General features: G+C 31.8%; 1 pseudogene; it reads right to left on the bottom strand.

The window, feature by feature from the left end:
- Positions 1-10,654: 10,654 nt before the first annotated feature.
- Positions 10,655-14,232, bottom strand: part of LOC133032674 (serine/threonine-protein kinase TOR-like) — a 41,165-nt pseudogene continuing 37,587 nt past the window's right edge.

Here is a 14,232-nt window from a genome sequence, read left to right as displayed (position 1 = left end):
CATCCTCATCATAGTTGCTAATTACAATGTTCCAGCTTACTCATCAGATGGCTTTCACACTTCAGTATGGGTAGCTCTATTCCAGCAAGGGGCCTGACAAGCATGAAACAAAAATTGCTCAACTCTGTATAAGAACATTTTTTTTTAATCCAAGACACAAATAAAGAGTAACATGAATCTTTTAACACAACATCACAAAGTATGATCAGACAGAGATCCTAACTAATTATATTTCAAAAGCATAAACATGATTTGTCAAAAACAATCATAGAAGATTTAGAGCTAGAGAAGAATCACACAACACTATTGTACACGAATGATGAACAGATAAAATTAAACTATGCAAACTCCCAAAGACTTTCTGAGGGAGTCAAAGCGACTTGCATCTAGGGCCTTTGTGAAAATATCAGCTAATTGTTTTTCAGTATCAACATATTCTAATTGCAATGATTTATTTTCAACAAGTTCCCTAATAAAGTGGTGTCTTATATCAATGTGCTTTGTTCTAGAGTGTTGAACAGGATTTTTGGAAATATTTATGGCACTAGTATTGTCACAAAAAATAGTCAAAACACCCAAATCAAACCCATAATCAATCAACATTTGTTTCAACCACAATAGTTGAGTGCAACAACCGCCCACGGCTATGTACTCAGCTTCGGCAGTGGATAAGGAGATGGAATTCTGTTTCTTGCTATGCCAAGATACTAGGTTATTCCCAAGAAAGAAGCACCCTCCACTTGTGCTCTTTCGATCATCAGCATTTCCTGCCCAATCTGCATCACTAAAACAAGCAAGATTTGAATTGGTATCTTTCGAGTACCAAATTCCATAATCGAGTGCTATTAACATATCTAATAATCCTTTTTACAAGTCGATACATGAGATTCCATAGGATTACTTTGATATCTAGCACACACTCCCACACCGTAACATATATCGTGTCGACTAGCGAGTTAAATACAAGAGACTTCCAATCATGCTACGATAGAGTGTAGTGTCTACCTTTACTCCATTCTCATCTTTTGTTAATTTCAGAGTGGTGCTCATAGGAGTACTTACCTGCTTAGCCGATTCAAGGCCAAATTTCTTGACAAGGTTCTTAGCATACTTGCTTTGAGATACAAATGTACCTCCTTCCATTTGTCTCACTTGAAGACCCAGAAAGAAATTGAGCTCACCAACCATGCTCATTTCAAATTCACTTTTCATTTGATCAACAAATACCTGCACTTCATGGTTAGATGTAGAACCAAAAACTATATCATCAACATAAATTTGAGCAATGATAAAATCAGATTTTATATGTTTGATGAAAAGAGTTTTATCCACACTACCTCTGTGATAGCCATGAGAAAGTAAAAATTGAGTCAACCTTTCATACCAAGCTCGAGGAGCTTGTTTCGTACCATACAAAGCTTTTTCAAGTTTGTATACATGGTACGGAAATTGAGGATCTTCGAATCCTTTTGGTTGCTCAACATAAACTTCCTCATTCAAAATACCATTTAGGAAGGCAGATTTCACATCCATTTGAAACAATTTAATATTGAGAATACAAGCAATACATAAAAGTAAACGTATTGATTCTAATCTTGCAACAGGAGCAAAAGTTTCATCAAAATCAATACCTTCTACCTGTGTGTACCCTTGTGCCACCAAACGAGCCTTGTTTCTCACAATTGTACCGAACTCATCACTTTTATTTTTAAATAACCACTTTGTTCCAATAACATTTATACCTTTTGGTCTTCGGACCAAAATCCATACCTTGTTGCGAACAAATTGGTTGAGTTCCTCTTGCATTGCATTGAGCCATTCCTCAAAGGTCATGGCTTCCTTCACATTTTTCGGTTCATATTGAGAAACAAAGCAAAGAAAGCTGATTAAATTAATATACCTTCTGCGAGTTACCATGCTTTCTTCAGGATTTCCAAGGATGAGATCTTTTGGATGATTCAGTTTGACTCTGGTGCTTGGTTCTTTCTGAATAGAGTCAGTGATGATGTTTGGATGAGTCAAGATAGACGGTTCTGGTTCTCCAGTTTCAGTTGCAGCAGCAGATTCGTCATTTGCAGCATCAGCAATGGGTTCTGCTGCATCAGGATCTGTTGTTACAACTTTTGGAGGAGTATCCATGAGACTATCTATCTTGGCTTCTGTGGAAAACTCTGAAAAATCTCTAAAATCATCAACAACCACATTAGCTGATTCCAAAACAGTTTGAGTTCTCATGTTATAAACACGATACGCTCTACTGTTTAAGGAATATCCAATAAACACACCAACATCACTTTTAGCATCAAATTTACCAATATGCTCACGATCTCTATAGACATAACACACACATCCAAAAACATGAAAATGACTTACATTGGGGCGCTTACCTTTCCAGATTTCATAAGATGTTTTTGAGGTACCTCGACGAATAAACACTCTGTTTATTATGTAGCAAGCAGTGTTAATAGCTTCAGCCCATAAGCGCTTTGTCAATTTCTTGCTATTTAACATCACTCTTGCCATTTCCTGCAAAGTTCGATTCTTCCTCTCAACAACTCCATTTTGTTGAGGAGTTTTGGGAGCTGAAAATTCATGAGTTATACCTGTAGACTTGCAAAAATCATCATACACAGAATTTTCAAACTCCTTACCATGATCACTTCGAATTCGAACAATTTTCCCAATATTACAACCTTTCTCAACTCTTAATCTCAGACAAAGAGTTTTAAAGGCATCAAAAGTGTCAGATTTTTCTCTTAAGAAATCTACCCAAGTAAAACGAGAGAAATCATCAACACACACAAAGATATATCGTTTACCATTCAAACTTTCAACTTGGATTGGACCCATAAGATCCATGTGAAGCAATTCCAATACCTTTGAGGTATTGATATCGGTTTTCTGAGCTTGTGAGTGATTTTTAATTGCTTCCCAAGTTGACATGGTTCACACTTACCTTCACTTTCCTTACCAAGCTTGGGAAGACCTCGAACAATACCTGCATTTGACAATTTTTTCAGGTTTTTAAAATTAATATGCCCAAGCTTGGCATGCCACAGATCTGTGGTGTTGTTGATAGCTGAGTGACAAGTAAACACAGGGGTTAGAGTGTAACAGTTATCATTGGATCGAAATCCTTGCAAGATACATTCATTGTCATCATTCATAACATAACAATGATCACTATCAAAAGAAACAGTAAACCCTTGATCACAGATTTGACTGATGCTAAGTAAATTAGCCCTCAGTCCTTCAACTAACATCACATTTTTCAGTCTAGGTAACCCTTCAAAGTTTAGAGTTCCCATACCAACAACTTTTCCTGATAAGCCATTACCAAAAGTGACTTCTCCACATTGCATAGGCCGTATGTTAGTCAAGAAATCCTTGTCACCTGTCATATGTCTAGAGCAACCACTGTCAAAATACCACATTTGAGATGCAGCAGTTTTATCAGAAAAACCAGCTAGACACTTCTTTTTCACCCATATTTGTTTCAAACCTTTATGTTTCTTTTGAGATTTTTTCAAATTATCAAAATAATTTGTTTTAAACAGGTTGTTCAATGTGAAACATTTAGGTCTGATATGTCCTTTTCTACCACAAAAATGACAAATGGGAACAAATCTTTTTACCTGAGATCTTACCCTTTTTGAAAATCCTGGAGATTTTGCAGCATCAGAAGCTGTTTTTGCTGCCACAGGCTGTGAAACTGTTGCGGCAGAGTTTGTAGCCTCATGGTGATTCGTTGGAACACTAGATTTTACAAACTTCGTGACTCCAGAACTTTCCATTCCATTAGAACCAAGGCCTGCAAAACCTCTCTGACCTGCATTCTGAGCTTTTTCAAAAATAGAAGATCCAGGATTAAGCATTTGAACATTTTTCTTAAAGTTTTCAAGTTCCTTCTTCAATAGAGAGATTTTTTCATCTTTATCACAAACACTTGTTTCATATTCTTTTATTTTCAACTCACACATTTCAATCTGATGAGACAATTTTTTATTCAATTTATTCAACTCTCTATTTTCAGAAGCAACCTGAATCCATTTTTCATACATGACTTTGTATGATTCAGCAAGAGATTCTTCACAGATTTCAGACTCATCTGAATCTGATTCCTCTTGTTTGGTGGTATTATTCAGACATACCAATCTATCTTTCACCTGTGAATCACACAACACATTAGTCATAACAGAGGTTAGGGCAACATTTTCAGTAATATCTTCATCACTTTCGGTTTCATCATCACTCCAAGTGACATTGAAACTTTTCTTATTCTTTTTCAAAGTGTTTGCACACTCAGATTGAATATGCCCAAAACCTTCACATTCCCTGCACTGAATTCCCTTTTTGTTAGAGACAGATGGTTTAATGAAAGCATTACCTTTTGAACCTTTCGAAATATTCTTTTTATTTCCCATCTTTTTCATATATTTCTGAAAATTCTTAGTTAATAAAGCAATCTCATCATCACATTCACTATCAGAATTTTCATTATTAGCAACTTTCAAAGCAATACTTTTACCTTTATCAGCAATGGATTTGGGTTTGTCCTTTTGTTTAATCTGTTGATTTAATTCAAAAGTACGTAAGGAACCCATCAATTCTTCCACTTTCATAGTGCTAAAATTTTTAGCTTCCTCCATTGCCAAAAGTTTCGTATCAAACCTCTCTGGAAGAACTCTAACAATTTTTCTCACAAGAACAGAGTCATCAAGCTTTTCTCCAAGAGCAAAATATTCATTAGCAATGTCAGATAATTTTTCATAGAATTCAGTTAAAGTTTCATTATCAGACATTCTAAGCTCATCAAATTTAGTTTGAAGCATGATAAATCTAGATCTTTTCACATCAGAAGTTCCTTCAAACTGAGTTTGAAGAATCTCCCAAGCTTCCTTAGCAGAAACACAAGATGATATAAGTTTAATGTAACCCTCACCTACACCAGTAAAGATAGCATGCAAGGCTTTGCTATTGTAGGCGTATAGTTTATCATCTTCAATAGACCATTCCAGTTCAGATTTTATAATAGTATTACCTGAAGAATCTGTCTCAACTGGAGGAGACCAACCTGATAGAACCATTCTCCACGCCTTCTCATCTTGAGATTTGATGAAGGCTCTCATTCTAACTTTCCAGTAAGGATAGTTAGAGTCATTAAGCAATGGTGGTCTAGAAATAGAACTTCCTTCTGCAAAAAATGACATTCTAACAAAAACGTTATAGGACCACACTAAGAGTTTAGTGTCCCGCTCTGATACCAATTGAAAAACGGAGTTTTTGCAAATGTCAGTTGTATATAAGAAAATATAAAAACTGTAAGCGTTTGCAAGAAGAGAAAGTAATTACGCTACAAAGAAACCGAACAGTGTAATATAAAATATTTTGCAGAAAAATAAATAACTTGACACAAGAGATTTATACGTGGTATCAGTGTTCTCACGAACACTCCTAGTCCACGGGGCCACGCCCAGAGAATGAAATCAATTAATAAAGTATCAAAATTACAAAGACAATTGACTTAAACAAGTTTAGACTCCCTCTAAAGTATTGTCGCAATCCTTTGTAATCCACTTTATGAATCTGACTTCTTGAAACACCTTCAAGCCCGAACTCCCTTCGTCTTTGAAGTGTGAGTGCTTACTTCCTCCCGAAGTAAGGCTTTAACAAGTCTTCTCCCGAAGACCAAGTGCTTACTTCCTCCCGAAGTAAGGCTTCAACGAGTCTTCTCCCGAAGACCAAGTGCTTACTTCCTCCCGAAGTAAGGCTTTATCAAGTCTTCTCCCGAAGACCAATCTCTTGTTCAGTCAAGTAGTTCTTCACAACCTCTAGGATAGAGTAAGAACAGAAATAGAACAACTAGAACCTAGGTGAACAACTAGGCTCTCACAAAACAAAGAAAGACTCTCTTCTCTCAAAAGATAAATGTAGAAAATGAATAATGGAAGAGGTAATCCGAATGGTTGCTCTCTAGGCTCTATTTATAGATCATAGAAACCAAAGAGGCAACCACAAGTTCGAATTAGCAGCTGTACAAAAACTTTCCAAAAACAAACACGATCTGCTACAACAGATTCGGTTGCTGACGAAGCAGATACGCGAGAAACGGAAACTTACTAAAATCGGGTCCGATCTTCTTTCAAAGCTTGATTCCTGCCAAAAACAGATTATACATTCTGATTGTATCAAGATACAATCGAAATTAAAAAGGAAAAGGCAATAATCAAAGTTTCCCTTAAAAGGACAACTTTCCAAAAGAGAATTTCTTCTCTTTTGAGAAGTTTTCTACAAAGGAAAGTTCAGCTGAAAGTGCAACTTTCCAAACAAGGAAAATGGCAACTTATAACCGAATAAAAGAGGTAAGATTTCGAAAGTGAATGCAAAGCAATCTTACCATAAAAAGGAAAAATTATTTTGTCACCTAACTTGCCAAAAAAGGACTTTACAGCAACAAATTATTAAGTTATGTATATTATTATATTTTTTTAGAAAATCATAAGTTAATCTCTTATTTTTATTATTCTATGATATTTATAATAAGTTTTTTACAAAAAAAATTTCTCCATTTACTCACACACTCTCTCCATGCATCTCCATCTAACTATCATAACTATACATATGTTTGTTATGTACATATTTTTTTTCTCCATCTCATTCTTTTTTTTTTTCTTTCATATGTGTCAAATTTTTCCTTTTGATTTCAAAATTTCAATTTGGGACCGTCAAATTATATTTATTCGTTCATACTTTATCTTCATCTCTATTTCATTATTATAATTATACTCTATGTATATAGGGCAAATTTATTGAGAATATAATGACAACTATAAGTAAAATATAGTTATAACATAACGACTTTAAATATAGTGTCATCTATAAGTGAGATACGGGATGGCAACAATTTTAAAATGATATAATATGAGGGTTTTTTTTTTTATATATATATAGATTTATCGGTTGTACTTTAAAATGATATTAGGACAACAGTTTTGAAATCATATATGATAAATTTTCTAGATTTATCAATTGTTACATTTTTTTTAAATTCCAATTCAGTTTATTCAAACGATATGATATTTAGAAAACTAACCTTATAATAATATTAATCTATAATAAACTAATTAAATAAGAATTATCTTATGTTCAAAATAATTTGTACAATATTAATTTATTTTAATTTCTTATACTTTTAAGAGTAATAAAAAGTAAAAATTTAGTAAAATAGTTACTTATTTTATTATTATATATTTATATAAAATATTAAAATTTGAAGTTTTATATAATTTTATGATTTAATTATCATTGAACAAAATACAACCGCACGCGAAGCGGGGTTTGTTTCCTAGTTTAACTATAAAAGAGAGATACGAGACGGTTCTAAAATCTTTCTAAGTAGTATTATTTATTCTTTCCTTAACGCTCTTATTTTTTTTTTATTAGTTTCTTAATTTTTTTCCCTTTTTCTAATATTTTTACTAAAAAAATTATATAAAAAATTATTATTTTTAACAAAACCGTATAAAACATATTGAATTTTATGTCTTGATATTTAGTTAATTATTTTATCATTTTTTTTAAAAAAAAAAATCACTAACTAAATCTATCTAATCCCTAATGGCAGGGGTACAATGGCAACAGACATGGCTGAAACTTTAGCCAATAAAGAGGCGTTAAGTTGGATTAAGGATCATGAATGGCATAATATTGAACTCGAGTCTGATTCTCTCTCAATTGTCCAAGCTATTCGAAGTAACATCACCATGGTTTCGCCTCTTGGGGGAGTGGTGATGGAATGTCGAAAGCTTTTATCTATTTTAAACAATATTTCTTTGTTTTTCATTAAACGATCTGTTAATATGACTGCCCACAGCTTTGCTAGAGCGTCATATTCTTTTCCAGATCGAGTTTTCAGTGGGAGGGATGTTCCTACTGAATTACAGTCTTGTCATTTGGTTAATCTAGCAAATTAATAAAATTCCAATTTGCATTCAAATATATATATATGGAACACTTCTCAATAAGTATTACTGATGGTTATTAAATAATTTAACTATAAATATTAACTTTAAAAATATTAAACTATTAGATTTTGATCCAATAACAAATAATAAAAGAAAAAATTGAATTTTTATGTTTAATTTAGCTATTTAATTATCAATTTTTACATTATATCAAAAATATGTTTATATACAAACTACTTAAGTCAAAGTTAACTTTTTTTCTTAATTTTTTTTTCAAGTCGATGGAACAATCCCAACTCATATAATGTAAAAATGAGAGATTTTTTTTTTTAATAATTAGATAAAAAAACTAAGCATAAAAACTCAAATTTTTATAATATTACCCATGAATGGGTAATACCTACAGTGACGAGCTCAGAATTTATATTTTGTGGGGGCTTATTTATCATTAAAAAATATTTATACATACATTATAATCACTCTTACTAGATTTATTTAATTTTATGAGGGCTTTTCTATTATTTTAGTCTATAATTATCAAATTAAAAAAATTACATTAATTTTTTAAAAAGCGATATTTTTGTTAGTGGGGGCTATAGCCCCCATATTGTTACTTGTGGGTCCGTCCTTAATTAAGAGTGCATCCATATATATATAAATATATATAAGGAATACTTCTTAATGGGTATTACCCATTAATGGGTAATAAATAAATTTAACTATAAATATTAAACTATTAGATTTTTGTCCGATAGCGATAATAAAAGAGAATTTAAAATATTTCTATGCTTAATTTAGCTACTTAATTAAAGAAAATATCAAAAAAAATATATATTTTTTTTACACTATATCAAAAAAGATGTTTATATGAAAAAATATTTAAAACAAATTCAACTTTTTTTATCACTTTTTTACCAAAAAACTTTTTTTTATTATTTTTTTCAACTAAGGGACCAATTCCAACCCATGTAATGTAAAAATGAAAAAATTTTCTAATTAAATAAAAAAATTAATCATAAAAACTCAAAATTTTCTAATATTACCCGTTTATAAGTTTTATCCATTAAGAGTGCACCCATATATATAAAAACTTTTGTTTAGCATGCACGTGATATTTTATTTTTATTTTTTCATGCATAATTAATCATATAAATTTTTGATATCTCTCCTCCTTCGTTTTTTTTTACAATTAAATTCTCCTTCGTTTTTCTTACAATTAATATGATTTGAAAAGGTAATGTTCTCACCTTCTCATTATGCATAAATTTTATTATGTATAATTAAATATTATATAATTCATGTAATTAGTTATAGTTGCAGGTATATATGTCTTTATAAATGGAGGATATAAAATACCTATTTAATACCTTGTGTTTTATCAAAATACATACTTGATACACTTTGTTTTAGAGAATGATGAATTGGTATCTCATATTTGCAAAAATTACATATTTGGTACCCTGGTTGTGTTTAAATTTTGAAAAATTCCAAATTACCCCTTATTTTATTATTTTATGTGCTTATTAATTAGAAGTATAAAATCAAATTACTAAAAGTAGGTTTTACATTTTTTAGATATCATTTGGAAAATATTACCAGCTAATCAATTATTTTTTTTGGGAACATATAATTAATTAAGCTAATTAATACGTTAAAATAATAAATTAAATGTATTATATATTACCTAGTATATATAAATTTTTGGTTGAATTTTATCTTTTTTAGTTATTTTTAAAACTAAACACTTCATCTAAAAAAAAAAAAAACTAAACGCTTAAAATATAAATATATTTTCATTAATTTTATAGTAACTATTGAATTAAAACTACTTTTAGACAAATATAATACTAATATATGTTATTTTGGTATCACCAATTTTTCACTTAAAAAATTAAGAATGCAAGACAAATGAATTGTCATTTTTGATACAAGACACTAATAGTACCTATCACCTAAAAGTGACGCCTTATAATTGATTAATAATATTTTATAAAAATAATACATTAAGGGCTCATTTAGTACACAGTATTGTAATGTATTAAATTGTGTTAAATTGTATTAGTATTATTTAATACAATACAATGTTTGGTATTAACTTGTATTAATTAATTGTGTAAAATTATAATATATTTTTAATACACTCAATCCCAACACCAACTACGAATCCAAGTACTGCGTCTGGGGTCTGGATCCGGGTCGAAAATTAGTGTTGACCTCAAATTCTTTGTAGATATTATAATACAAACTAATATGGACCATTTATTATGTATTAAATAATACAACATACATTGTATTAAAAAATTTAGTCGTAATAATTAAATCAATACATTGCTTAATCCAAACATAATGTATTTATTCTTTAATACAATATGACTCTTATAATACATAACAAACGAACCCTTAATTATATAAAATCTGATACTTAATTATACCAATAACATGGAGTATTTCCCTTCTTTTATCTACTTGTAAAACGAAAACAGGAAAAACACTTGTCATTTTCCAGTTTCCTTTTCATAAAAGTAAATAAATAAATAATCCAGTCGTTTTTAATAACAGCTATCGTTTTACTTTTTAATTTTTAAAATAATTGAATGCAAGACAACTGTAAATAAAAATGAATATTACTGGCCATTCATAATATATGCATAAATTAAATTAAATATGCAATGGCATCATACAAACACGTGGGTGAAAAATTAAAATAATAATAATAATAAAAGGTAAGAACTCTAAAAGAGAGCATAAATTACATGAGAAGCTGTACATACATGGGCTATATACACATCATCAAATGCCAAGTTTCTTACGGTTGTTTTTTAGGCTTTAAAGTTATGTACAACATATGTACAATATATACAGTTGTTGTGATGGAATTTACCAAAATGGACACCACCTGAAAGAACCAAAGCAATTTCATTAGTCCCGCAATACCATTTTTATGTAAATATCACCTACATTTTTAGTCCTATGGGAAGATAGAATCAATAAATGACCAAAATTAACAATTGGTGAAAAGAATGCGGGTTCAATTGGCACATACCCAACATAATTTTGACATAAGTTTTCATGGGATGTTGCTTGGATAATCAACTTTTGAACTTGCAGCTTAACAGATAAACCGTGTTCTACTTCACGAGTATCTCCAGAGATCAAGGTATTGTGATCTACTGAAAGCTGAACAGCATTGGTTGATGATACTGATGAGCAAGTGGAAAAGTCACGTCCGGTAAGTTTATTACTCATCCGAGCCATAACAACCACAGCACGTTCGTTTAAGACCTCATTTGCATCACCAAGTTGGTTGACAGCCTAAAAGCATGCATATGGAACATAATAAATAAGCAGCATAATAAAAGATATAAAACTACTTGACACACTCAGATTCTAATGTACCTGAAGAAGTTCTCTTTCCCGAACGCCCCGTTGAGGCATATCTCCATTTGCAGGAGATTCTTCGCTATTCACAACGGCAGGGACATGAGTACTTGCAAGCATTGACATTTGTGGAACTTCATTGAAGTTGAAAAGACGCCAATTGATGAGAGGATCATGTACAAAAGCCTGAAAACAGATGAAATTTTACGATTTTAAATCAATGAAAGTGAAATCACTACTTTCTCAAGGGTGCAGTTTCATCATCACAACATTCCTCTTCCTGCAACAATAGTTTGTAAAAGCACATGATACCACTAGAGCATGTATTTCCATATATGGTGAGTTAATAAAACTATCAATTTATACCACATTTACCAGTCCTACAGAAAACTGGAATATTCACAAACCACAATCTCTTAATTAGGAAATTATAGCCAAAAGAATAGAATGCTATTTTTTACAAGAATACCTCCATCATGGCCATAACACTATCTTTATGTGTTCGTAGAACTTGCATCACATTTTCACAAGTAGAACGAAAGTTGCCCTCAAGCCCACTGACCTCCATTGCTTTCACAAGCATTCTCGTTAAGCGGAAGGGAACCTGCACTACCAATAGCAAAGTGAGCAAACAATGTGAAGACCCAAAACAACCGCAAAATAGAAGGCTTTTTTCACAATGATGACCTTCTCAGGGAATTTTTCACGATTCATAGATGCTTCAAAGCAGTCCCCAAAATCAATATGCAAGATCTTCCCACTGTAAAATAAAGAAAATTTAGACACCTCCCAAAGCCTGAAGGTAGTATACCCATGTCATTCTTTACCAATTGAAATGTACCTATAGCGGTGCAGCATAAGATTACTTGGGTGGCGATCACCTAAGCCAAGAAGGTAACCAACCTGAAATGAAAACAAACATGAAATATTACAGTAGACAAGTTATAAATTGTCTTGACTCAGAATAGAAAAGTTAAAACGAAACACTAAAGCTATGTTTCGTGGAGGGACGGAGAGTGAAAGGATTTTTTTTCCTTAAAAAGTGCAGGTTTGGTAGGAGAAAAAAAATGCCAATTTTAATTTTTGTAAATTGCAGAATTGTTTTCACACTATTGATTTTTTTTTTTTCATTCAATAAAATAAAAAATAGATTTTAGAAAATTATTATTTCACTAAATATACATTTTCTTTCCTTAGGTATCAAAAAACCCAAAGACTAAAGTAAGAGCATTTTCATTTCCATCACTCCAATTTTGTATTCCACCCCATTATTCTTTCCATCACTCCAATTGTCTGCATTACTTTTTCAAGGATATGTACCAAAAGCTAAAATACAAATTTTAAGGGAAGAAAAGAACATCAGAACATGCTAGAAATTTTAATATAGCTCTACATATGCAAGAATTAGATAGTAAATAAATAAAGATAGGATTGAAGAAGACCAAGAAATATTTACCATGCTCATGACAGCTAAACTTCTCGTATAGTTTGTTCTTCTCTCAAGCCATACTTCAGAAGTACGACTTTTCAACCAAAGAACCTATCAAAAAGCAGCTCCAGTAACCTTAAGACAACATTCAAGAAAGGACAGTAAATAAAAAAGAATACGAATGGTTCAATGTTTATACCCTTGCAAGGTCATTTCCTTCTGTATTTTGAAGAGCATATTCAAACACTTCTACTTTTGCTATGAGTGGCAAATGGTCATAATCTGGTGCAAAACTTAACATAAATTTATGCTCTTGATTCAGTGTGATCTGCAATCAAACAAGCATTCATCACAACAAGCTAATTGCAGTTTGATCACACAGAATCTAACACATGAAACCATGCACACTGCTCAAGAATGCAAATTAAATTTTTCAAGCAACAAGAACAATGAAAAACTTATCAACAAACCTTTCTAGCTTCTCTGTATTCCCTAATAAGATGGTGAAGGGTGTCACAATTTGGGACCCAGCCAATCAATCCACTATTTGGAGACAACGGAATCACAGAGTATCGCTGAATTGAAAGATCCTTCTCTGAAGTTTTTCTTGAATTCTCCAGTAATGTATTTACCAAACCAAAAAGCTGGAGGGCAATATGTCAGTAAATTGAAAAGAAAGCATATCGTGGAAGTGCATGAGAATTCACGATAAAAACCAAACGGATAGACGAGACTACCTGCATGACTCGTTCATCTTGGCGTAGATCTTCGTGACCCTTTAAAAGAAAGGCATAATCGTCACCATCACTCCCATGAATTGTCAATTTCCTTGGCCGCTGTTTAGACGTTATGACATTAAGTTGAGGTGCAAATGATGCAATTGTAACAACCGGTGAGTCTGAAATACAAAATTTAATTGTTTAGTAAACTTATGTGCAGTACAAAATATGGTCTTGATAACTATATAATTAAGTTTTACCAGCCCGGTATGTTCCTGGAACAGCAAGCTCCAAATTGCGACAATCTAACAACTCTGGTGAGACAGACTATTATGCAAATGTAAAGAAGTTAGTGCAGCTACAAGTAGAAGTGAGAATATACAAAGTAATATACTCTTCTTACTTGCAAGTCGAGGGTTGTAAGACTTTGAAGCTGCTTATCTATCCGTCTAAATACATGATAATAAAGATCCCATGCCTAATTTGAGCCATAGAATGAATCATTAGAACCAGCAGTTATGAGGAACAAAAAAAAATACTGAAGCAGCATGTATTTTAAGTTTATTAAAAGTGGCGGTGCTTGCATTCTAGACCTCGAATGCAATTTAGGGCTCATGAAATGGATAAAATATTGTATTACAAAAAATAAAAATAAATAGAGAGAGAGAGAGAGAGAGAGGATGTATTAGTCAAAGCATCAAAACGTGAACTAGAAAATGTCAATACCATACTTTTAATTATA

Source organism: Cannabis sativa, chromosome X (genome assembly GCF_029168945.1).
Source record: "Cannabis sativa cultivar Pink pepper isolate KNU-18-1 chromosome X, ASM2916894v1, whole genome shotgun sequence".
In the NCBI taxonomy this organism is placed as follows: Eukaryota; Viridiplantae; Streptophyta; class Magnoliopsida; order Rosales; family Cannabaceae; genus Cannabis; species Cannabis sativa.
Note: the sequence above shows the minus strand (reverse complement) of the source record. Positions and strands in the feature narration are given on the sequence as shown.